Genomic DNA, 10,000 nt, shown 5'->3' on the forward strand with positions numbered 1-10,000 from the left:
ATAACTGGCTAGTTTTGCCCATCTCGCCATTTAAAATACACTGCCGGTACTTGGTGTATGAGTCGTGCAACTGAATGACAGAATCAAGTTGCATGATTGCCTCTAAGTCAGGTCTGCTTGGATCCTTCCCCATCTCAGCTACGTCTTCAAGCTGATCTTTTTCAGCCTGATTGTTCATGAATTTCTCCATCAGCATGCGTTCCAAGGCCTCCAGCACTGTCTTGTGCACTCGAAGAGCGCGATTGTAGTGCTTAGACATCATCACTGCCTCAATGGAGCCACTTGCGCATATTCCATGACGATCTCCTCGAGACCTGAACCTCTCATGAGTTTTCCCAAAGCACCCAGGAATGAGCAAATGAGGTGGAAAACCCCAAGGCGGACAACCACATTGTTGATGCGTTGATCTTGCCAAACAATCATGCAGGCTTTCTTTGCCACTGCCAAGTCAAACGTGACCAAGGTGCACTCCTGGTCCACTTCTTTGGTTGCGCACTGTGACAGATAAAGAATGTGCTGAACTGTCGCGTTGTCAGTGACTGGATGGAGGACTGGAGGCATGTAGTCAACAACAGACTGCTCTTGTATGGCTTGCACTTCTCTCCCAGTTAGTGATATCCATCCTGCCCATCCTGGAATGTGCGGGTCATTCGCACACTTACGCCGAGCAAGGATCAAGAGAAAGTCAGAGAGTGAAGCGTGAGTCACAACTTCTGACACAGAAATAGTTGTGTCCACCAAGGTGAGCTTAGGCTCCACTTTCTGCTTTGCATAGCAAGGAGGGAGATCTTCAGGGCTGAACTCAACACTGTCACGGCTTTGCTCAGGACGCGCATCTCCTGTAGGTGGGACTGATTCAGAGACCTCCTGAATGACAATGCCGTGTGCGGAATGTGTTGTACCAGATCCCGAAACTGTTTCTTCCTGCAAGTCAAAATTATCCCAACAGAAGTGGGTCACAACATTGTTCTCTGGACGAATGGTAGTTGGCAGCAGGCTGCTGTTTTGCATGATCTGGTGACACACGGCAGTTTCATCTGCAGTACGCCTCCGTGGGATATACAGTGCCTGAAACGATTCAGCATGCTGAGCAACTCTGCACTTCCTGTCAGATGTCTGACTGCTGTTGCGAGTACAATGTGTTTGGGCATTTTACACTCGTTGGTCGATACGGCATAACAGATGTCCTGAGCTATTGACAGCCCGATCCTCTCCTTTCTGTCTGAGGTTTCTTTTCGCCCAGAAAGCATGACCTTCAAGAAATTCAGCAGGACTGGAGGTGGCAGGATCTTCTGGGATGTAATGAATGAGACCGGTGGTGGCCAGGGACATTCTTCTGCTGAACGGTATGCCTGGATGATCAAACGCCTTAGGATATGGGCCGCCTCTTCTAGTCTCCTCTCATCAGATGCTGCCGCCTCAAAGGCTTGTTCAACAGCCTGCCCAACTGGCAACTCTGAGGAATAGACAAGCTCACTCCGAAAATTTGGCCTCCAGAATTTCAGACTCTCACCAAAATGGCCCACAGTTTTCTTCTTCAGGTGATGAGTTTGGAAATCAGGGTTGCAAAAGTCAGGGTGTTAGTCCTGCATATAGGTGCAGTATCTCTCCCGCAGCATGGTCATTCGTTCAACGTGGTGCCTGTTGATGATTGCATCTTCAATGTAGTTGCAGATGTACTGAAAGGCATCTGAGCATGCCTTCATATGTTCTTTGGAAGTTGCCTCTCGCTGTTCATGCCTCTTACGACTGCGCACAAGATCACGTCGGCATGACTCATGGAAGTATGCTTCTCTTGCCAAGAGATCCACCTGGACTCGTGCCATCAGTTCAACATCTTGTTTCTCACTTGCTGCCGTCTTGATAGCCTCCTAGATCCTCGGCAGACTTTGTTTCACATCTCACAAGTTTCTCATGATGTGCCTTGCCACTTCGTGCCCCCTTGTACTTTTGGTCACAGATTATGCACCAGTCACGAGGAAAAAGCGTTCTGGTAGAGTCTCCCATTTTACGTCGTTTTTTTCCGGGATGTTGAGGGCTGATCTGTGTCGTTATCATCACTCACATCCTCAGGGCTGCTTTGCTGGTCATCATGACTTCTCTTTCTCAAATACTTCAAGTTTGTGAATGACTGGTAGCAGCGTCTATGAAACCCATGAAGAGTATCATCTGGTATGTCAGGGAACGCATCCAGGACTGTTGCACATTTTGAATCAAGTCCTGCTGTCCTACGCAGGCGGCAACATTCCACAAGTTTCTCTTTTGTCTGCTGACTAAGTGGCTTCACTGCTGGGTCAAACCTGACCTCAGGGCAGTGGATGATACACACCTTTTGTGCAGTTTCTGTCCGTCTTGGCTTTTTCTTGCGCTTGAAAGATACTGTTCGTTTGTCACTCATTCTGATGTATTATATCTTCAGTGCATCAGACGAAAGAAGTATTGTATGATCTGCAACAAAAATCTCCTGCGAGTTGAAGAGAGGTGCTGTGTTGAGGGGGAAGTTCCTACTTTCTTTCTTTATTTGGTGTTTAACGTCGTTTTCAACCGTTCAAGGTTATATCGCAACGGGAAGTTCCTACTGCTCATTAGGGGATAAAATATATTACCAAAACGTAATACAAGTATGATGATGAGTTTAGATTTTCTATTAAAAAAAACCAAAAACATCCCCATCCTTAGAAATCAAAGTGCAGAGCCGACTCGATAAAGATGTATCTGCGGCTAAGCAAATCCACATCACAATAAAATGCCATATGCTGAAAATATTTGTTTATCTTAATAAGAATAACTTACAGCTTCCACATTGAAACAAAACCAAATGATTATTGATATTATTATGGATTATGTGATGCTAATTCTAGCCCTGCCCCGAGAGGTCAAACATAGGGCCCAAAGAGGGAACATTTGCTTACCGGAAGCGTATGTGGAAAACACAATAAAATGCATAATGAAACCAAAAAAACTCACTATATGACAACACTGATATATTGCCTTACTGACAATATAAAAACATTATAAATTAAATCATTTGTGTGGCTGTTGTGAGCTTCTGACTAACCCTACCCCCAAAAGTTAAATATAGGGTGCAAAGAAGGAAAATCCGCCTATAAAGTGTGATATATCTGAAAAAAATGCAGGAGCTCAGTTGGCAAACAAGTGGACTTTGACTTCTGGCATGAAATCCTTCCAGGAAATCCAAGTGAGAAATCCCCCCCCAAAAATGTGACCTTTCACTATGGCTATGTGACGCTATATCATCATCGCTCCACGCTATCGCTTTAGTCCCTCTGACCTGACGCTAAAGTCCTACGCGAATCTATCAAAACAAGAATACAGAGTGATCTCCAATATGTTTTTCGCGAGCAGTGTTCGCGAGGCGAAAATGATTGCAGATTGGCCGACTTCAACAATGATCTCCGTTCTGTTCTTCACAGTTATGATAAAGACATCGTTCTATGGTCAAAACAAGTCGAAATGTTGGCACTGCTGCCGGAAGGAGACCGTAATAATTATATGGTTGCATCACTGTCAAAAAATCGTCTGCTCCAGCGAGCGCCGAAACCAAATGGTCGATTATCACGTGACACTTTTGCCATATTTAGAGTTGTTTGCACAGTAAATACAGCCGCGAAAAATAGCTCGCTTGAAACTGTCTTACATATCAATTCCTTTGTAATTTAAAAATTACACAACACCATGAAAAATCATTATCGACGATCGCGAATCTGCTTACATCCATAACACATTACGAAAAGATTTAAATATGTAAAAAATCTATTTCTTACCCACAGAAAGAAAACCAAGTTATAGAATGAGCCGAACTCATTTTGACCTGAGTTCAGGATGTGTTCGAAAGAGACAGATGTTGTTATGCAAAGACCTCTCTCTCTCTCCTCTGATTTGATTTGATTTGATTTGATTTGGTCACCCTGTAGCAAGCACCGCTGCGCTCTCTGTCTCTGTCTCTGTCCCTGTCTCTGTCTCTGTCTCTGTTTCTGTCTCTCTCTGTCTCTCTGTCTCTGTCTCTCTCTCTCTCTCTCTCTCTCGATTTCCAGTCTTGCGAGGGGGTGTTGGGCTTGGGTGCGGGTGTGCATGAGGGCGGGGTTGTTTGTCGGTTGGCTTAATTACCTTTGGTTCCCTTTTTAAAACCCATTGTGATTTTCTTCTGAAGATGCTGAACACCCTTGTTGATCCGACATATCGAAACCCTTCTTGGTGGAGACGGGCCAAGCTCTTGAAATCACGAGCAATATTACTAGGTATCACTGTTTTGTACCAGCTCGGCCATGACATGATTTTCAAACTTACAAAACACTTTTTCTCAACCCACAAAGAGGTTCATTATTGCATTTTATGGCATAACACTATACTTATGTTTTAAGTTTCTAAAGACAATAACACGTCACCGAGGCTCCGAAAAAAGCTAAGGAAATACATATGTGTACATGTTTTGCGTCCGAAAAGCGTGTACAGGGTTGTACAGGTTAAAGGACACCTTGCATTATAAAACCATTTTCGCAAAAAGTTAATATGCATCTTTTTTATTAACAATTTTCCCTCGCGGTAATAACAAAAAGTCTATTCTTTATCAGAACTCCAGAATGTCACTGTCCAACGTTTCAAAAACGCACGATACCTCCTACCCGGCCGACGCATGTTGTCAGCTCCAACTCATAGTGCATTGCGTACCAGATCCTAGATCCACTGTGCACCAAAATAGTACAACTACTCAGTAAAACAAACTAGACGTGCGTTTCTTTGCAGATGTTTGCACGTCTTGTGCTGCGCAAGCGCAAGCGCGACCATGTCACCCCTCTCCTCATGACCCTTCACTGGCTACCAATCAAAGCACGCATTACATATAAAATAGCTACCCTGTGTTACCGTAGCCTTCAAGACTCTGCCCCTTCTTACCTGTCTTCGCTCTTAAAGCCACACGTCCCCACACGCAACCTCAGATCCGCTGACGCAGGGCACCTTGTTGTCCCACGCGTCAAACTGAACGCTTTCGGCAAGCGCGCCTTTACCTACACAGCTCCCTCTATTTGGAACTCTCTGCCCATGTCTGTCCGCCTTTCTACCTCTCTCCCTTCCTTCAAGTCCTCTCTAAAAACACACCTCTTCCGGGAATACTTCAACCCCTAGCCTGTGCGAGTGATTCGATGTTGTCCGTGTGTGTGTTTGTGTGTGTGTGCGAGTGAGCGACACGAGTATATGCGAGTAATTGGTTGTGTGCACTGTTCAGTATTTGCCACATTGAGGAGAGGGGTCGCTTGCCATCGTAGCGCGCTGTGGGCCGGCTGGGGGCGGGTTGCTTGCGAGGGCTGTATTTTGTACATTGATTATTTGATACATGTATAATTATTAAATGCGTCTCCAGGAATATGTTTAGTTTAAATCTTGTGTCGATACTATTTAATTCTGCCTCGCTATTAGCCATTGAGTAAAACTGTTTTATCACCATTGCTTTATTGTTGTTAATTCGTCTCCAGAAATATGTTTTGTTTTAATCTTGTGTCGATACTATTTAACTCTGCCTCGTTATTAGCCATTGAGTATAACTGTTTTATCACCATTGTTTTATTGTTGTTCTTTGGCCATTTACGTTGAATGACTTGTTATACATTGACATTGATAGTTTTATTCTTCTTCTTCGTCGTCGTTCGCTAGATAGTTTTATTATAAGAACCTTTTTTTTTAATTCCTATTAACTCGATGTTCTTTAACTATGTTTGTAAATTGTTAGAGGATCTTTTAGTAGAAGTGTTTAACTGTCGAAGCTGCTTTTACCTAAGAGACCGACTGTATATTGTGCTGTTGTATTTGTCAGACTTGATTGTACCAAGTCCTTCACATGTTGTAATGCGCTTAGAGCCAAATATTTTTGTTTTTTGTAAGGGATAGGCGCAATATAAATACACTTTATTATTATTATTATTATTATTATGCTATCAAGCTGTTCATGATAAAGATACAGTACCTTCCTCTTCGTGTGAACGATAGTGTAAACCACCACAGATGTGTCTAGAATTTTACATGAGATAAGAGCATCCTTCCTTTTCGACACATGCCAAAACACCAGCATCCTGCAATGCTGCGACATGTGCATATAGCGTGTGTGTGTGTGTGTGTGTGTGTGTGTGTGTGTGTGTGTGTTTGTTTGTGTGTATTTGTGTGTGTGTGCATGTGTATTTTTGTGGTTGTGTTTTAGTGTGTGTGGTGGGTTTTTTGTGTGTGTGTGTGTGGGGGGGGTCTAGATTACTTTCACAGCTTGTTTTAGGAGTCAATTGCGCAATGACTTCAGCCAAATCATTTCCACTCTGCACGTACAATACGCAGCAAGACAGTAGATTGTTTTGTGTGTGTATGCTTGTTTAACAACAGTTTCAGCACGGCCTGGCTACCCCTGTATGTACAGTAGTTTCTTACTTGTCTAAGAACAGTTTGATAACGGCCTGGCTACCCCTGTATGTACAGTAGTTTCTCACTTGTCTAAGAACAGTTTGATAACGGCCTGGCTACCCCTGTATGTACAGTAGTTTCTCACTTGTCTAAGAACAGTTTGATAACGGCCTGGCTACCCCTGTATGTACAGTAGTTTCTCACTTGTCTAAGAACAGTTTGATAACGGCCTGGCTACCCCTGTATGTACAGTAGTTTCTTACTTGTCTAAGAACAGTTTGATAACGGCCTGGCTACCCCTGTATGTACAGTAGTTTCTTACTTGTCTAAGAACAGTTTGATAACGGCCTGGCTACCCCTGTATGTACAGTAGTTTCTTACTTGTCTAAGAACAGTTTGATAACGGCCTGGCTACCCCTGTATGTACAGTAGTTTCTTACTTGTCTAAGAACAGTTTGATAACGGCCTGGCTACCCCTGTATGTACAGTAGTTTCTCACTTGTCTCACTTCCAGGTCATCTGGGTCCACTGTACTATCACAAACATGATTCTTTAGAGTTAACCCTAGGTACGTGTCCCAATATTATGGTGTTTAAATACTACACTTTCACAATTCATTTGTGCTGGCCATATCTATGTTTCCTAATCTCATAGTATTTCTGGCCTAGTATTTCACAGTTCCATTGTATTGACTCTATCTATGTGTCCTGATCCAATAATGTTCAATGTTTAACAGTTTCCCTGTGCTGGCCATATCTATGTGTCCCAATCTCATAGTGTTCCAAGCCTACTGTTTTACATCTGAACTTTGTTGGCTCTGATCAGCTGACTATGTGTCCCGATCTCATAGTTTTTCAAGCCTACTGTCTCACAGTTCCATTCTGTTGGCCATAATATCTATGTGTCCAAGTATCATAGTGTTCCAGGCCTGTTGTTCCAGAATGCCATTATGTTGGCTAGCAATGTGTCCCATTTTCAGTATTCCAGGGATACCTTATTACAATTTCGTTGTTAGCCTTACCTGTGTGTCCAAATCTCAGTGTTCCAGACCTACTGTACCAATCTCAAAGTGTTCCAGACCTACTGTACCAATCTCATACTGTTTCAGGGCTACGTTTTTACAATTGCACTGTGCTGGCCGCATACATATGTGTACCAATCTCTGCCAGCAATACTTACTATGTCCTTGTTACTATGTCACTATGTGTTTCTGATATATGGCTCATGTGTCTTACTGTTAGAGAGAAGGCATGTTGGGACACTAAAAGACTGGACTGTGTTTTCTAATGTTTATTTCAACCTGCCTGAGAGCATTATCCTTTTCCACCAAAAGAGTGCCCTTAAAGTCAGATTCAAAGGGCCATAGAACTCAATGGATAGGACTTGCTAATACAGTTGTCTATATTGAAAAATTGCCTCCAAACTGAAAATGTCAAATTCTGTAAACTTAAACTTAAAACTTGATTAAGGGTGTTCTATGAACGTGCTGCGTGCAACATTATATGTGCAACATTATACAGCATATTCAAACAAAAATTGTCAAAGCAATTATTCATACTATATATCATGATGTTTAATTACTATGGATTATGTTTTTTACTGCTGCATAATAAATGCAAAAGCAGCAATAGTTTTAGTCATTGGCGACAACCCAAATATGCTATGCACACTACCTCAGAACAATCATCTCAGTGTATTTGCAAAGCAAACATTTTCCCTTCATCGGAAAAGGCTAACAAAGAATACTTCTGGGTCAGCTGAAAAACCCACTGTCAAAAAACTTCAAATGATATGTTTCTTCAAAAAAAGAGCTTACGTAAGCATATTTCTGGTTTGTTTGAAAAACTCGCTGATAAGAAATTTCAATGTTTATTTGTGATTGAGTTGCACTGAATTTGTATTTCGCTCTGTGCACTTCGCATGAGGCACTGGACTACATATATAGATTACGGGAAGAGGCTTTTCTTGCCGGGTGCAGTTTCTTGCCAGCGTATCGTGTTGTTGATCTAGTCTAGGATTTTTCATATCACAGCAGACACTAACTACAAACTCAGTTGAGGCAAACACCGAATGTTGACATGCATAAATTAACGGCCACCTTCCATATATTCTATTACAAGTCAGTCAACACAACTCTTTCTCTCTTTTTCTCCCTCCTTCTCTATGTTTCTCTGACGTCCTGAGTAACTTACTTCAACAAACCGTCCAATAAACAACAGAAGGAGAAAAACAACAAACAGACAAAATCTCGTGTATTCATTAAAACATCAAGGGTACACTGAAGTCAATTCAGGTCAATACAGGTTATGCCTTAAATTGTATACAAATATTTCCTGGCAGCTAACAGATGAAACTGAAAGATTTGACCCAGAAAGCTGATAGGTTTGTGGGTGAGATCTAGAGCAGAAGAGCAGCATTTCAAACACCATACTGCTGTTTACACACTCTTTCTGATGACAGGGTATTTTCTTTATCATGTATTCAGTCTTGGCAACTATATGACTAACAACTACTCTAATAATATATTAGCAAATCGCATATACATTTTCACCAATTACAGTTCTGACAAAGACCTGTGCCCAAGATTAAAACAATGTATCTCCCCGAAAGCAGCGTACGGCTGCCTAAATGGCGGGGGAAAAATAATCATACTTGTACATGTAAAATCCCAGTCGTGCAAAAAAACACTCTAGTGTACGTGGGAGTTTCAGCCCATGAACGCAGAAGAAGAAAGAAGAAGAATAACAATGTATAAACATCTTGTACCGTCAACTCAAAAAAACAACAACAATGCAAATAGCTCCTTAAACTTTCTTTACAAAATCAGTAAATAAAGTACTAGTGCACAAGAACTATCAGTATTAATTAGTGACCCGGTCAGTGCTTCAATATATATATAAATCTTCTATAACAAGACAAATCACTCCCACATACTACTCACACATTTCAACTAAATATCAGCTGCTTATCTTATATAAAGTCTGCTGTGTGACATGAAACTAAGCCAGTGCACTGGTACTTAAAGTGTACTGACACTATGTGTCTTGTCCTTGAACTCCTAAATTTTATCTCTCTGGTCAAGGACGATACAACTAAGTAAATATCACAATGGATGATGTGAGATGTACAAATGCATCACAGACACACAGACAGAAACACACACACACTCACACACACACACACACACACACACACACACAAACACACATGCACGCATGCATGCTAACACGCATGCACACATGCACGCACTCACACTCACACACACAGACACAGACACACAAGCAAAACAAACATACAGTGCATTACAACATTTGAACTCAATAGATAACCTCCATGACCACTGAAATCAATTGATAAAGGCTCTTTGTCCAGAATGTTTTTAAGTTCAAAGATTTTTTTAAATCATGTGACCATTTCTTTTTTCTCTTTACTGATTTTACCTCTAGAAAAGAAAAACAACACAATTACCCCTCCCCCCTTCACACACACACACACACACACACACACACACACACACACACACACACACACACACACACACACAGGCAGGCCAACTCAGTGGAGAGAAAATCAGCAATCAGTTGTGAAAAAGGTATAC

General features: G+C 41.9%; 1 protein-coding gene across 1 annotated transcript in view; it reads right to left on the reverse strand.

Moving 5' to 3' along the window:
• The window catches only part of LOC138966197 (regucalcin-like), a 22,928-nt gene that overhangs the window by 12,055 nt on the left and 873 nt on the right, over positions 1-10,000 (reverse strand). The window lies entirely within an intron of this gene.

This window comes from Littorina saxatilis, linkage group LG5, assembly GCF_037325665.1.
Source record: "Littorina saxatilis isolate snail1 linkage group LG5, US_GU_Lsax_2.0, whole genome shotgun sequence".
Classification (NCBI taxonomy): Eukaryota; Metazoa; Mollusca; class Gastropoda; order Littorinimorpha; family Littorinidae; genus Littorina; species Littorina saxatilis.